Genomic DNA, 15,071 nt, shown 5'->3' on the forward strand with positions numbered 1-15,071 from the left:
ACCATTTACTATTCTGTTTACGAAAGTGAGGAGATGTCGATATTTAAAAAAATTGAAACAGGATTTACATATTTAATTTTTAAACTCGATTACTACACCTCAAATATTTGATCTGAATATTCTTCTAAAGAATCACTGTTTTTTGTCCATATTATCCAATCTAATAACGCTGTTTTTATACTAAATATTTATATATAAAATTATATCAAAATTAAATAATCAATGTTATTAAGTTAAGTATTGAATAGATATTTTCTGCAAAAACATTGTTTTTTATCAACACAACCCTTACCCCCCCACCCACCCCAAACATTTGCCCAACAAGAAATTCTTTTGAAAAATCACCGTTTTTCATCCATAATATCCAATATAATAGCACTGTTTTTGTATTAAATATTTATTAATATACGTATATATAATTATATCAAATTTAAATAAACAAACTGTGTTACTAGATTAGATATTAACGATGAAACCAGCTATTATTCATACGTAATATTTTGGAAAACAATGATTTTTGAAAAAAATTTCTCACTGGTCAGTTATGTGGGGTGGGTGGGGGGATAAGGGTAGCGTTAATGAAAAACCTTTTTTTTTTGCAGAACATAATTGCTCAAAAAAAAAAAGAGTTTTTAAGACAATTATAGGTGAGAATACACGTATATATTTTACGATTCTGTCTGCAAATGGGAGTAAACTTTGGCATTTAAAAAAATTTACACAGGATTTACATATCTAATTTTTGAACTCGATTACTATACCTTAAATATTTGATAAAACTCTTCTAAAAAATCACTGTTTTTGTCCATGTTATCCATTCTAATAACGCTGTTTTTATATTAAATATTTATATATAAATTATATCAAATTTAAATAAACAATGTTATTAAATTAAATATTGAATATTGTATATTTTCTGCAAAATCATTGTTTTTTATTAACACAATCCTTACCCCCCCACCCACCCCAAACATTTGCCCAGTAAAAAATTCTTTTGAAAAATCACCGTTTTTCATCCATAATATCCAATTTAATAGCACTGTTTTTGTATTAAATATTTAATAATATACGTATATATAATTATATCAAATTTAAATAAACAAACTGTGTTTTTAATGCGTATTATTTTAGAAAACTGTAATTTTTGAAAACAATTTCTTACTGGTCAGTTGTGTGGGGTGGGTGGGGGGATAAGGGTACAGTTAACGAAAAACGTTTTTTCTTGCAGAAAATAACTACATAAGAGAAAAATGCTTTTTAAGAGAATTATAGGTATGAATACACGTATGTATATATATAATTAATATACAATTCTGTTTACAAATGGGAGAAAATTTCGGCATTCAAACAAATTGATAAGGGATTTACATATCTGGTCTTTAAACTCGATCACTGCACTTTAAATATTCGATAGCAATATTGACCACAATGCAACAAATATTTTTTATGACTGTTTTATATCTTAAGATTTTAGACAAACTATCGACAAACCCACAAGAATCACTGCTAACACAGAAAAAATTATAGACGTGATCTACATAAATAACTTTGATTATGTAACTTCTTCTGGAATACTTTTAGCTGACCTAATATCACACCACGTTTGCCTGCGGACTTATCGCGATTTTGAGAGGTTTAATGGTGATCTTTTTTTTGACGATCTGGGAAGAGTATATTGGGATCGGATATTCTATATGCCTGGTATCGAACAAAAATCAATTATTTAAACTATCAAATATTGAAACAGCTTTGGAAAACTCAAATTTCAAGAGTAACTAGAGCATTCATGAATGAATTTTCATTTCTTTCAACGTTCTTAATAAATTTCGCATACATTCCAAGCCTATGAACTTGGGTCATTTTATTCCAGGAACTTGAACAATTATTTTCTATACTTAGAAGGCAAAAAATTACTTAGACAGAGCTGGAAAAGAGGATTTTATTTAAATGCCCTGACAAAAAAAATTGGCCTGAGATTTGTAAAATTTAGATAATTACAAAAAATTGAGTTTATAAGATTCTATTCTATTTCACCCCAAACTTTCCGTTTCTGTAATAAATAAAAAAATAAAATTATTGTTATTAAACGTCTGAATAAGATTATCATTTTAGTATAGCAGTTCTTTCACTAAAGACTTTTTTCAATTTAAGGAGTTTTCTTGGCTTAATCTTGGCAAATTCAAGTACGCCTAAAAAGAACTAAGGAGTCTTTAGGATCTCTAATTTTATCTTGGATGTTGTTGAACCTTCTAAAATTTTGTTCTCCTTTAAATGCCTTCTCTTATTTTTTAAAAAAAAAACCTTAAGAACTCCAATAAGTTTAAGGAAAAGTTTTTTTACGCTACTTTTTTCCAATTTTATTGGCAATAATATTTTTTAATTTTTTAATTTTTTTAAAATTTAATTTTCTACTTGTTTTTCGATTTTTTTCTGTCCCGTTTCTTATTTTTTTTTTAATAAAGTTAAGATATTTTTATGTAAGGACCATAGGATGAGCGATTATCAACTAATGATTTTTAGGTCTGAAATGATTTATCTTAGTTCTAATGTAAAATTTACAAAAAATGAACCGTCTTATGGTAATTTTTCATCTTATATCAGATAATTGAGAAATAATTTAAAATCACTAAAAAAATAAAAAATAACTTCAAATGTCTGGCATTAATTTGAAATAAAAAAAAAAAGATTCCGAGCTTTTAGCATCATGTTTACTGTGTTATTCCAGGCATTTTAAACAGTATTTCACATGCCTAATGTATAAAAAAATGGCTAAAATTGCCTGAAATGAAATGCAGAAGTGTTTGGAAAAAAAACTCCAAACGATAGCAGCATTTTAGAGTCATAATTACAGTTTTATTCCAGGTATTTCAGGGATTATTTCAAACGCATAAGGGGCACTGCAAAATGACTCCCAATGCCTGGAATGAAATGGAAATATATCTGAAAGAATTAAAAAATTGAAAAATGACTTTTCAGACTCTTTTACATGTTTTCTCTCATTAATAGAAAAAGTATTCTAATTTACTAGATAAAATCAAAATATTGCTTTAAGTGCCTGGAATAAAATTTAAAAAACTGCAAATTCCAAATTCTAGGCTTTTAAAATCAAACTCCGTTTTTATTCATAAAAGATTTTCAAATGTGAGTAAATAATTGATTCTTATACTTCTTAGCATTTTAAATATTATTTCGATGTATTTCAGGCTCTTATGTTATTCCAGGCAATTTTAAAATTATTTCAAATATTCCTAAAATCCAACAAAAAATTTTCTCAGTACACTTGAAATGACTTCAAATGATAACACGATATAAAAATTTTATTTTCAGTTTTATTCTAGACATTTCAAATGTCTGAGGCATAAGAAAATCATCCTAAATGCCTGGAATAAAACGAAAAATTTTTCTATAACCTTTGACAATACAAAAGTTTATATTAAATGCCTAGAATACATACAAATATTTCAAATATCTAAAATTTAAAATATCTGGAAATTTATGCTGGTAAATTATCAGGTTCTATATTATTTCAGGCAATTCTAAGATTTATTTTAAATCATTGGAATAACATGAAAAAGTAGCCCAAATATGTAATGGGTCAAAAAATCACCTGAAATGCTAGAAATAAAATAGAAATGACAGAGCCTGAAATAAAATGAAAAATTACGTCAATTACCTGAGATAAAATGCAGAAGTGCTGGGAAGAAACGACTCCACCAGCAGCATTTTAGAATCATATTTCCAGTTTTATTCCAGGTATTTTAGGCAGTATTTTAAATGCATAAGAGGCACTGGAAAATAACTCCAAATGCCCGCAATAAAATGGAAAAATATCTAAAAGCAGTCAAAGAATGACTTAATAATTCCAGCCTCATATGCATATTTATTTTTGTTTTTATTCCAGGCATTTATTTAAACATTATTTCAAATGCCTAAAACGCATAAAAATTATTTCGAAGTTACTGGAATAAAATAAAAAATTATTTTAAATGCAGCATTTAAAATTACATGACCAGTTTTATTTCAGGCCTTTAAAGGGTATTTCAAATGCCTAAGGTTCAGAAAAATGACTTTTCAGATTCTTTTACATGTTTTTTCTTATTTATAGAAAATGTATTCTAATTTACTGGATAAAATTAAAATATTGCTTTAAGTGCCTGGAATAAAATTTAAAAAACAACTGCAAATTCCAAATTCTAGGCTTTTAAAATCAAATTCCATTTTTATTCATTCAGAGATTTTCAAATGTGAGTAGATAATTAATTCTCAAATTAGTAAGTATTTAAAATATTATTTCAATGTATTCCAGGCTTTCATATTATTCCAGGCAATTTTAAAAATATTTAAAATATTCCTAGAATCCTACAAAAAATTATCTCAGTAGACTCAGTAGAAATGACTTCAAATGATAACAGGTTATTAAAATTTTATTTTCAGTTTTATTCCAGGCATTTTAAATGTAAAAATTATCCTAAATGCCTGGAATAAAATAAAAAATTTCTCCAAAACCTTTGACAATACAAAAGTTTATTTCAGATGCCTAGAATACATAAAAATATTTCGAATATCTAAAATTTAAAATATCTATAAAATTTTTGTTGGTATTTTTACATTTTTATTTTTGCTTTTATTCCAGGCATTTATTTAAAAATTATTTTAAATGCCTAAAACGCATAAAAATTATTTCGAAGTTACTGGGTAAAATAAAAAATTATTTCAAATGCAGCATTTAAAATCACATGTTTTCTGTTTTATTTCAGGCATTTTAAATAATATTTTAAATGCCTAAGGTTCAGAAAAATGAATTTTCAGGCTTTTTTTTTCAGACTCATGTATTCTAATTTACTGGACAAAATGAAAATTTTACTTTAAGCGCCTGGAATAAAATTTAAAAAACAACTACCTACAAATTTCAAATTCTAGGCTTTTAAAATCAAATTTCGGTTTTATTTATAGAGATTTCCAAATGTGAGTAAATAATTGATTCTTATACCTCTTAGTATTTTAAATATTATTTTAATGTATCTCAGACTTTTATATTTTTCCAGGCAATTTTAAAAATATTTAAAATATTCCTAGAATCCTACAAAAAATTATCTCAGAAGACTTGAAATGACTTCAAATGATAACAGGATATTAAAATTTTATGTTCAGTTTTATTCCAGGCGTTTCAAATATCTGAGTCAAAAGAAAATTATCCTAAATGCCTTGAATAAAACAAAAAATTTCTCTATAACCTTTGACAATACAAAAATTTATTTCAGATGTTTAGAATATACAAAAATATTTTGAATAATATCTTGCAGCATTTTAAAATCATATTTACAGTTTTATTCCAAGTATTTTAGGAATTATTTCAAATGCATAAGGGGTACTGAAAAATGACCCCAAATGTCTGGAATAAAATAAAAAAATGTCTGAAATAAGTCAAAAACTATTTTAAATGCCTGGAAGGAACGACTTAATAATTCCATCCTCATATGCATATTTATTTTTGCTTATATTTCAGGCATTTACTTAAACATTATTTCAAATGCCTAAAACGCATAAAAATTATTTTGAAGTTACTGGAATAAAATAAAAAATTATTTTAAATGCAGCATTTAAAATTACATGACCAGTTTTATTTCAGACATTTTAAAGGGTATTTCAAATGCCTAAGGTTCAGAAAAATTACTTTTCAGGTTTTTTTTTGAGACTCAAGTCAAATTCCGTTTTTATTCATAGAGATTTCCAAATGTGAGTAGATAATTAATTCTCAAATTACTAAGCATTTAAAATATTATTTCAATGTATTCCATTTATATTATTCCAGGCAATTTTAAAATTATTTTAACTATTCCTAGAATCCTACAAAAAATTATCTCAGTAGACTTAAAATGACTTCAAATGATAACAGGATATAAAAAATTTATTTTCAGTTTTATTCTAGGCATTTCAAATGTCTGAGGCATTAGAAAATTATGCTAAATGCCTTGAATAAAACAAAAAATTTCTCTATAACCTTTCACAATACAAAAATTTATTTCAGTTGCCTAGAATACATACAAATATTTCAAATATCTAAAATTTAAAATATCTGGAAATTTTTGCTCGTAAATTATTAAATTCTAAGATTTATTTTAAATCATTTGAATAACACAAAAAATTAGCCCAAATATCTAATGGGTCAAAAAATCACCTGAAATGCTAGGAATAAAATAAAAAGGACAGAGCCTGAAACAAAATGAAAAATTACTTCAACTACCTGAAATAAAATGCAGAAGTACTTGGAAAAAACGACTCCAAACGATTGCAGCATTTTAGTATTTTTATTTCAGGTATTTCAGGTATTATTTCAAATGCATAAGGGGCACTGAAAAATGACTCCAAATGCCCGCAATAAACTGGAAAATATCTGAAAGAAGTCTAACATTATTTTAAATGCCTGGAAGGAACGACTCAATAATTCCAGCCTCATATGCATATTTATTTTCGTTTTTATTCCAGGCATTTATTTAAACATTATTTCAAATGCTTAAAACACATAAAAATTATTTCGAAATTACTGGAGTAAAATAAAAAATATTTCAAATGCAGCATTTAAAGTCACATGACCAGTTTTATTTCGGGCATTTTAAAGGGTATTTTAATTGCCTAAGGTTCAGAAAAATGACTTATCAGGCTTTTTTTTTCAGACTCTTATAATCTAATTTACTGGAAAAAATGAAAATTTTTATTTTAGTGTCTGGAATAAAATTTAAAAAACAACAACAAATTTCAAATTCTAGGCTTTTAAAATTAAATTTCATTTTTATTTATAGAGATTTCCAAATGTTTGTAGATAATTGTTTCTTATTTTTCTTAGCATTTTAAATCTTATTTTGATATATTCCAGGCAATTTTAAAATTATTTCAAATATCCCTTAAATCCCAAAAAAAATAATAATTTCAGTAGGCTTCAAATAATAACAGGATGTTAAAATTTTATTTTAGGCATTTCAAATTTCTGAGGCATAAGAAAATTATCCTAAATGCCTGGAATAAAACAAAAAATTTCCCCTAAACCTTTGACAATAAAAAAAAATTATTTCAGATGCCTAGAATACATACAAATATTTCGAATATTTAGAATTTAAAATATCTGAAAATTTTTGCTGGTAAATTATCAGGTTTTATATCATTTCAGGCAATGCTCAAATTTATCCTTGGAATAACCCAAAAAATTAACCCAAAAAATCACTCGATATGCTAGGAACAAAAGATTGACAGCGCCTGAATTAGAATAAAAAAATCACTTCAGGTATTTGAAGTCACTTTTCATTTTATTGATAAAATTTACAATACGGCTCGAAATTATTGCAAGATTTCAAAATCAAGTTTTCAAGAATTTTAAATATTATTTCAGGTACCTACGGGACTAGAGAAAGAATCAAAATATCTGAGATAAAATGCTTCAATTGCCTAGAAGCCATAAAAAAATATTTCAAATATTCGAAACAGAACAATTATTGGACTAAAATAAAAAATGACTTCGACTGCCTGGAATAAAATATATTTCAAATTTGTGGAAAATATTTAAAATATGAAAGGCTTAAAAGCCATAAAAATAACTCGAAATGGTAGACAATTTTTGTATTTTTTTTTTAATTTTCTTCCAGGCATTCCAGGTAATTCAAGCTTTTATAGTCGAGATCAGTAAGCGGCTACGCAGGTTTTTATCGTTACGGGTTAATTAATAGTTCTATTTATTTCACCGTAATATACATATATTTGTGTTAAAATGTGATCTGAAAACAAAAAAGAAATTGTGATTCTTCGACATCAGAAGTGGGATCGGCTCATTCACAGTCGACTGAAAATATCCTAACAAATGAAAATAAAACAGAAGCACTTAAACTTGCACTTTGACTGGAAGAGAATTAATAAATCAAAACATTAATTAATCGAAAAGTAACGATTACAAAATTTGAAGAATATAAAGAGGAAGAATATGGGGTTCATTTTCAAGGTATTATGTCCACGTCATGTCCCTCGCTAATTATACTAAAGATATAATAAACATAAAGTCCAGATTTGTTGAAGATTGTTTGAAGTCAACTCAAGATTGTTGTCATTTGCGAACAATTACTAGCTAAAGGTGTCGCGCCCTTACACAATTCCTGCTTTATTCACTCTACATTAAATCTTTAACTATTTATAATGAAGAATATTGAGAGGACTATTACGAAAAGGTACTAAAAGCTTCTTGTGCATGGCAAAAATTAAATAAAACAAAAACATGTAATCATTAGAGTCCTAACCCAGTTTCCATGAAATCTCAATAAAACCCGACAATTTATTACGACCTTTTATAATTGTATAAAATTGTCACCACAGTTAAACAATAAGAAATTAATGGGCACACGAAAATCCATGGCATCGTTAATTATTTATTAGCATTAAAAAATGAAGAAACTACTTATTACCTCGTTACCGGAATCATTAGCGTATGAATAGATAATAGATACCCACTTAAATACGATTTCGACAATATAATAGAACCGGGAATAATTATTTCGTTCCTAAAATTGTACGCTTAGGAAATAAAAATTTAAAATTTACACACAATTTAGCAAATATGATTTTTATAATGCCGGGCACACTTCGGTCGTGGTGCTACGCCCCAATTTCATCCCCGAATGGATCCGATAGAAATTTTATTGAGGTCGTAAATTTTTTTGTTACTACTCGGAACTCGGAATTCGTCGGACTGTATTAATGTATATAAAATTAAATTTATATAAAAGTATATACAAATTGCGTGTTTTTTGGGCTAAAGGTTAATTTTGTAAAAGGATCAATTCGGACAAGTAATTAAGCTATATCCGAGTAATATATTGTGAGCGACAATCTAAATTGTTTTTTCTTATTATCTCTTTAGTCATTTTTGCATGTGCAATAGCTTTTAATATATCAAATTATAAGTAATAAAATGATTTACAAGTTTTTATTAAAAACTTAATGCTTTGCATTATTGTTTATTTGGAGATCGTATTTGTGTGAAATCATATAGTTTTTCAATTTTTTCGTTGTAATAAATTGTTGCTTACGTTCTACGCTTAAATTTCCTAAAATATTTATATAAACAATTTTCTTATGTGGCTCAAAAATTTAATTATTAAATTATGTTGAATGGAACATCGTGTTCCGTCGATGTCATTTATTCGTTCGTGTACAGTTGAAACCATAATTTCTAACTTTTGCATGCCGTCATACCTGATTTATTTATTACAAGCAGTTAAGCTCATATTTCTATTTATTTTATAGGTATTCTGTATGCCTAATGTAGAGGGTGTTTGAAATTTGACCCTCAATATGGATTTCGGAATCTATAAGAGATACAAAAATGGATAAATTAAATCAAAATTAAGAATTTTTTAAAGATGCTTCTATCGAAATTTGAAAAAATCAAAAAATTTAAAAAATCGATTTAATTCATTTTTCTTATCCGATTTTAAAATAATTTGCACTTTTGCATTACCATTGCATTTTTTCGTGCTACATGACGGTGTTTTTTAGTTGTTAATAACGTTTCGTCTTTTGCCAATCATCAACTTTAATTAGTTAAAAAAAACCCTATTTTCCTTGTGAAGGTAAATAGAGTAGGTAATTCAAATAATTTTAAAACGTAATTTGTTAAAAAACAGTCCAGAATGATATAAATTTATGCTTCATAAAAATGTTGAATAACAGGAAAAATTGCGTGATGGTGCGAGGCCTCTGGCCACGCACAAGGCGTTTTTAGTACATTTTTAATGGTCCGTTGTTTTGTCAATATACTGTACTATAAACAGTCAAGGATTTAGTATTAAAATTGTACTTAAAACCGACCTATGCGTGGCCAGAAGCCTCGCATCACCAAGAATTTTCTAAAGTGTTTTAATTTAAGAATGTACAATATTTGTGATAATAGAGAAAATTGCGTGGTGGTGCGAGGCCTCTGGCCACGCACAAGGCGTTTTTAGTACATTGTAAATAGTCCGTTGTTTTGTCAATATTTTGTACTATAAACAGTCAAGGATTTAGTATTAAAATTGTACTTAACACCGACCTATGCGTGGCCAGAGGCCTCGCATCACCAAGAACTTTCTAAAGTGTCTTAATATAAGAATGTATAATAATTGTGATAATAGAGAAAATTGCGTGGTGGTGCGAGGCCTCTGGCCACGCACAAGGCATTTTTAGTACATTTTAAATAGTCCATTATTTTGTCAATATTCTGTACCATAAATAGTCAAGGATTTAGTATTAAAATTGTACCTAAAACCGACCTATGGGTGGCCAGAGGCCTCGCATCACCAAGAATTTTCCAAAGTGTCTTAATTTAAGAATGTACAATAATTGTGATAATAGAGAAAATTGCGTGGTGGTGCGAGGCCTCTGGCCACGCACAAGGCATTTTTAGTACATTTTAAATAGTCCGTTGTTTTGTCAATATTCTGTACTATAAACAGTCAAGGATTTAGTATTAAAATTGTACCTAAAACCGACCTATGCGTGGCCAGAGGCCTCGCATCACCAAGAACTTTCTAAAGTGTCTTAATATAAGAATGTATAATAATTGTGATAATAGAGAAAATTGCGTGGTGGTGCGAGGCCTCTGGCCACGTACAAGGCATTTTTAGTACATTTTAAGTAGTCCATTATTTTGTCAATATTCTGTACTATAAACAGTCAAGGATTCAGTATTAAAATTGTACTTAAAACCGACCTATGCGTGGCCAGAGGCCTCGCATCATCAAGAACTTTCTAAAGTGTCCTAATTTAAGAATGTACAATAATTGTGATAATAGAGAAAATTGCGTGGTGGTGCGAGGCCTCTGGCCACGCACAAGGCGTTTTTAGTACACATTTTTAAATAGTGGAAAATTGTTTCAATATTCTTTGTACTATTTCTAATCCGTTTATAAATTAAAATTGTACTAAAAACGCCTTATACGTGGCCAGAGGTCTCGGATCACTAAGAAATTTTTATTGTGCATCAATTTAAATGAAAAATTGGAGGAATAACGTGGTGGGTTTTTAGTAATATTTTTTTAAGGTACAAAATTCTCTTAACATTTTGTACTATTTCTCATTCAGATTTATAAATTAAAATTGTATTAAAAACTGTTTATGCGTGGCTAGAGGCCTCGCATCACTAAGAAATTTCTATAGTGATTCAATTTAAATCCAAATATTGGGACAATTGGAGAAATTGCGTGCTAGTTTTTTGATTTTTTTTTTAATGTATCAAATTCTCTTAACATTTTGTACTATTTCTTATTCAGTTTTATAAACTAAAATTGTACTAGAAACTCTTTAGGCGTGGAGGAAAGAGTTTCTAGTACAGGACCTCTCCTGAGGCGTGGAGTTTAGGCCAGAGGACTCACATAATTATAAAATTTCTAACGTGATTTAATTTAAATCCAAAAATTGTGGAAATTGAAGAAATCGCGTGGTGGTTTTTAGTATATTTTTTTTAATTGTAAAAAGATATCTTAATATTTTGCACTATTTCTTATTTAGATTTAAAAATTAAAATTGTACTAGAAACTCCTTATACGTGGCCAGAGTCCTCGCATCACTATAAAATTTCTAGCGTGTTTTAATTTAAATTAAAAAATGTGAAAATTGAAGAAAGTTTATGGTGATGCAAAGCATGAGGCGTTTTTAGTGTACGTTTTTAAATAGTACAAAATTCTCTGAATATTTTGTACTATTTCTGATCCGTTTATAAATGAAAATTGTACTAAAAACGTCTTATGCGTGGCTAACGTATTTTAATTTAAATCCAAAAATTGGGACAAATGAAGATATTGCGTGGTGGTTTTTAGAAGTTTTTTTTCATGTATAAAATTTGTACAAATTCTCATTTTGTACAATTTTCAACATTTTGTACCATTTCTCATTGAGTTTCTTAAACTAAAAAATTGTACTAGAAACTCCTAATGCGTGGCTAGAGGTCTCGCATCACTAAGAAATTTTTATAGTGATTCAATTTAAATTGCAAATTGTGAAAATTGGAGAAATTGCGTGGTGGTTTTTAGTATTTTTTTTTAATTATACAAAGATATCTTAATAATTTGCACTATTTCTCATTTAGATTTAAAAATTAAAATTGTACTAAAAACGTCTAATGCGTGGCTAACGTATTTTAATTTAAATCCAAAAATTGGGACAATTGGAGAAATTGCGTGGTGGTTTTTTGTAATTTTTTTTAGTTGTACAAAAATTTTTTAACATTTTGTACTATTTCCCATTCAGTTTTATAAATTAAAATTGTACTAGAAACTCCTTATGTGTGACCAGAGGCCTCGCATCACTATAAAATTTCTAACTAACTAAGTGTTTTACTTTAAATAAAAAAATTGTACTAAAACGTTTTATGCATAAACAAGACTTTTTAGTACGTAAATTTATACTAAAAAAAAATAGGTGCGTGGCCAAATACAGTTGAAAAATTTGTAGAGGTGTGTGGTCTTTGGCAACGCATAAATCGTCTATAAAATTGAAAGCATTAACTCTCAGCAAGTAAAGGATGTTAAAATAATATAAATAGAACTTGGTACTATTTTAAAAATTGTCCTTTTTAATTGTACCATTTATTATTATTCCATGTACAATAGTAAATGTACACATCCCACCAAGAATTGTTGTAAGAAATGTTAAATTAAAATTCAATTCTTATGGCTGCAGTTATTAAATTTTTAATTCGAGGCCGGAAAGTGCAGGGGGGTGAGTTTTTAAGGGTAAAAAACGATTTCCAGAAAAACTATGGGCAAAAATTAAATTGTTAAGTTGTAGGTATAAAAATTCAATAATTTGATTTATTTTTCAATTTTTTTGTACTATTTTAAAAATTGTGCTTTTTGATTGGTTACACATCGTACTAATAATTTGTTGTTTTGTCTTTACTCAAATTTAACATTGTGTCAAATTAAATTTCTATTCTTATAGCTGCAGTTATTCTCTCTTTTTAAATTAAAATTTTTTCACTTATTTCGAAATAATTATTGATTAATTAGAATTTTCTTAGCTGGAAAATAAAAATTTCCCAAATATAGCTCTTACTGCCCCAAGCACATTAATAAACTGTAAAAAACTGGAAGAACTTAAATGTGCATAAAATTATGATCTAAAGGAACTCTCTATAAATATATAATTTTCCGCAATGAATAGACGATTCAAATTTAATTAAAAAACAATCGAGAAATTGAACAATAAGAATGACTATTCGAGCCTATTATAGATTTAATCCGTGACAATTAATCCTGGTTTTTATTGCAGACAAAACAATAAATTAAAATGTTAAAACAACCCGATTTATATACAAATAAAACCCTTGTCTAATTTTTTGGCCTCGAGGTAATAAAGGGACATTTATTGGATTATAAATTTAACCCTTCTAAGAGAGGGTCTCCCTTCCTTAATCCTTAACGATATTTCTCTCTTTTATCGATTTTCCCTGTAGATTTCGTTGCTTAGGAAAAAAATAAATAAATTTTTTAAACAAGAGAAATCGAAAAGAAAACGCGATTTTTCATCTTGGAAAACTCAAATACGTTGCATCCCTCTCGCTAAAGAGGATTAATGATAGAAGCAGGATTATCCAAATGCACCTGGGGATACAGGAATTATTATTGTATGCAGTAGACGCGCGTAATTTTTCCACCGTAGGGAAAACTTCTCGAACCTCGAATGTTTTCCTTTTATTTCCGACACTTTTTCAAAAATTGCCTGAAAGTGACTTTCGTGTATACGGGGATAAATCTGGTTGAGGTGACGCGTTTAAGTATCACCTTTTTTTTATTAAAATTTAATGAATGAATAATTTATTTTGCTGATTACTTAATTAATAAGCCGGTTTTTGATAATTATATACGCACGCCGGTATATTTTGTTCACTCTTTCGAGAATCGTCTTCTGAACATTAAAATAAGAATATGAATTATTGTAGGAAAATAAAAAACAGTTTGAATTCTATGGACAAAAACAATGTATCCACTTTTTAGGATTATTGAGGTTCTTAAGAAATTTTTATTTTATTTTCTATAAAGTGGGAGAAAATCGCTTAAAAACTTTATGTAGTCAAGGCTTCCATATTTTTACAAAAAATGAAGAAGTATATAGTCGTCGTCAACCTTAGGATTACTTAGAAACTATATGACAATTTTTTGATATGTATAAGTTAAAAACTTAATAAAATGGTCTTGAAAGCATATTTTCTGACGTTTTCTGTAATAATTTAATAAAAAATATACGAATATAAATTTCGTTTAATAAATTATAAAATTTGTTGATCATGTGTTGCCTGAATTATGTTAGATTATAAGAAAAATGCAAGAAAAGATGCAAGTGTTCCTTTAACATTCCTCAAAAAATTAAATTCAAACTGCAAGAGGAAAGTTCAAATGACTGGAATAAAATGAGAAATTACTCCAGAAGTCTGGATCATCGATTTAAAAATGATGTATAAGTTTCTAGCTTATTTAATTTCACCTTGAAATAATTATAGGCTTACGTAGTGATGATCACTTTAGAGGAGGATAAACATTTTATTACAAACGTCATTAATTATTAGCACGAGCGAGATGGAGAATTATTTTAAAAATCGGTTTAAAACAAACTTCATATTATCAGTTTCTACCGCATTTAATTTTTCAACCACGTCATAATTCGTTTTGAAGTATTTATAAGCTGACGCAGTGATAATCACTTTAGACAAGAATCAACATTTCATTGCGATCGTCTTTAATTAGTGCGAGTGAGATGAAGAAATATGTTAAAAGTGGCCTACTCGTATGAGTTTCTACCTTATTTAATTTTTTAGTTACGTCATGAATCACCTTGACGTATTTGTAAGCTGACGTAGTGATTATCCTTACTGACGAAACTTAACGTTTTATTGCGAACGTTTTACGATTAGTGCGAGTGAGATGGACTATATTTAAAAATCTAAAAACTTTAAATTGCAGTAAGATTTCAAATAACTGAGATAAAATCGACATTTATTTTAAATGTCTGAAATATTTAAAAAAATTTGACAAATTATATGAAGTACTTAAAAAAAT

The 15,071-nt window shown here is 27.7% G+C and overlaps 1 protein-coding gene across 1 annotated transcript in view; it reads right to left on the bottom strand.

Moving 5' to 3' along the window:
* LOC126737954 (globin-2B) overlaps window positions 1-15,071 on the bottom strand; it is a 278,580-nt gene that overhangs the window by 179,795 nt on the left and 83,714 nt on the right. The gene's annotated exons all lie outside the window — the stretch shown is intronic.

The sequence above is a fragment of the Anthonomus grandis genome, chromosome 6 (assembly GCF_022605725.1).
Source record: "Anthonomus grandis grandis chromosome 6, icAntGran1.3, whole genome shotgun sequence".
NCBI classification, from domain to species: domain Eukaryota; kingdom Metazoa; phylum Arthropoda; class Insecta; order Coleoptera; family Curculionidae; genus Anthonomus; species Anthonomus grandis.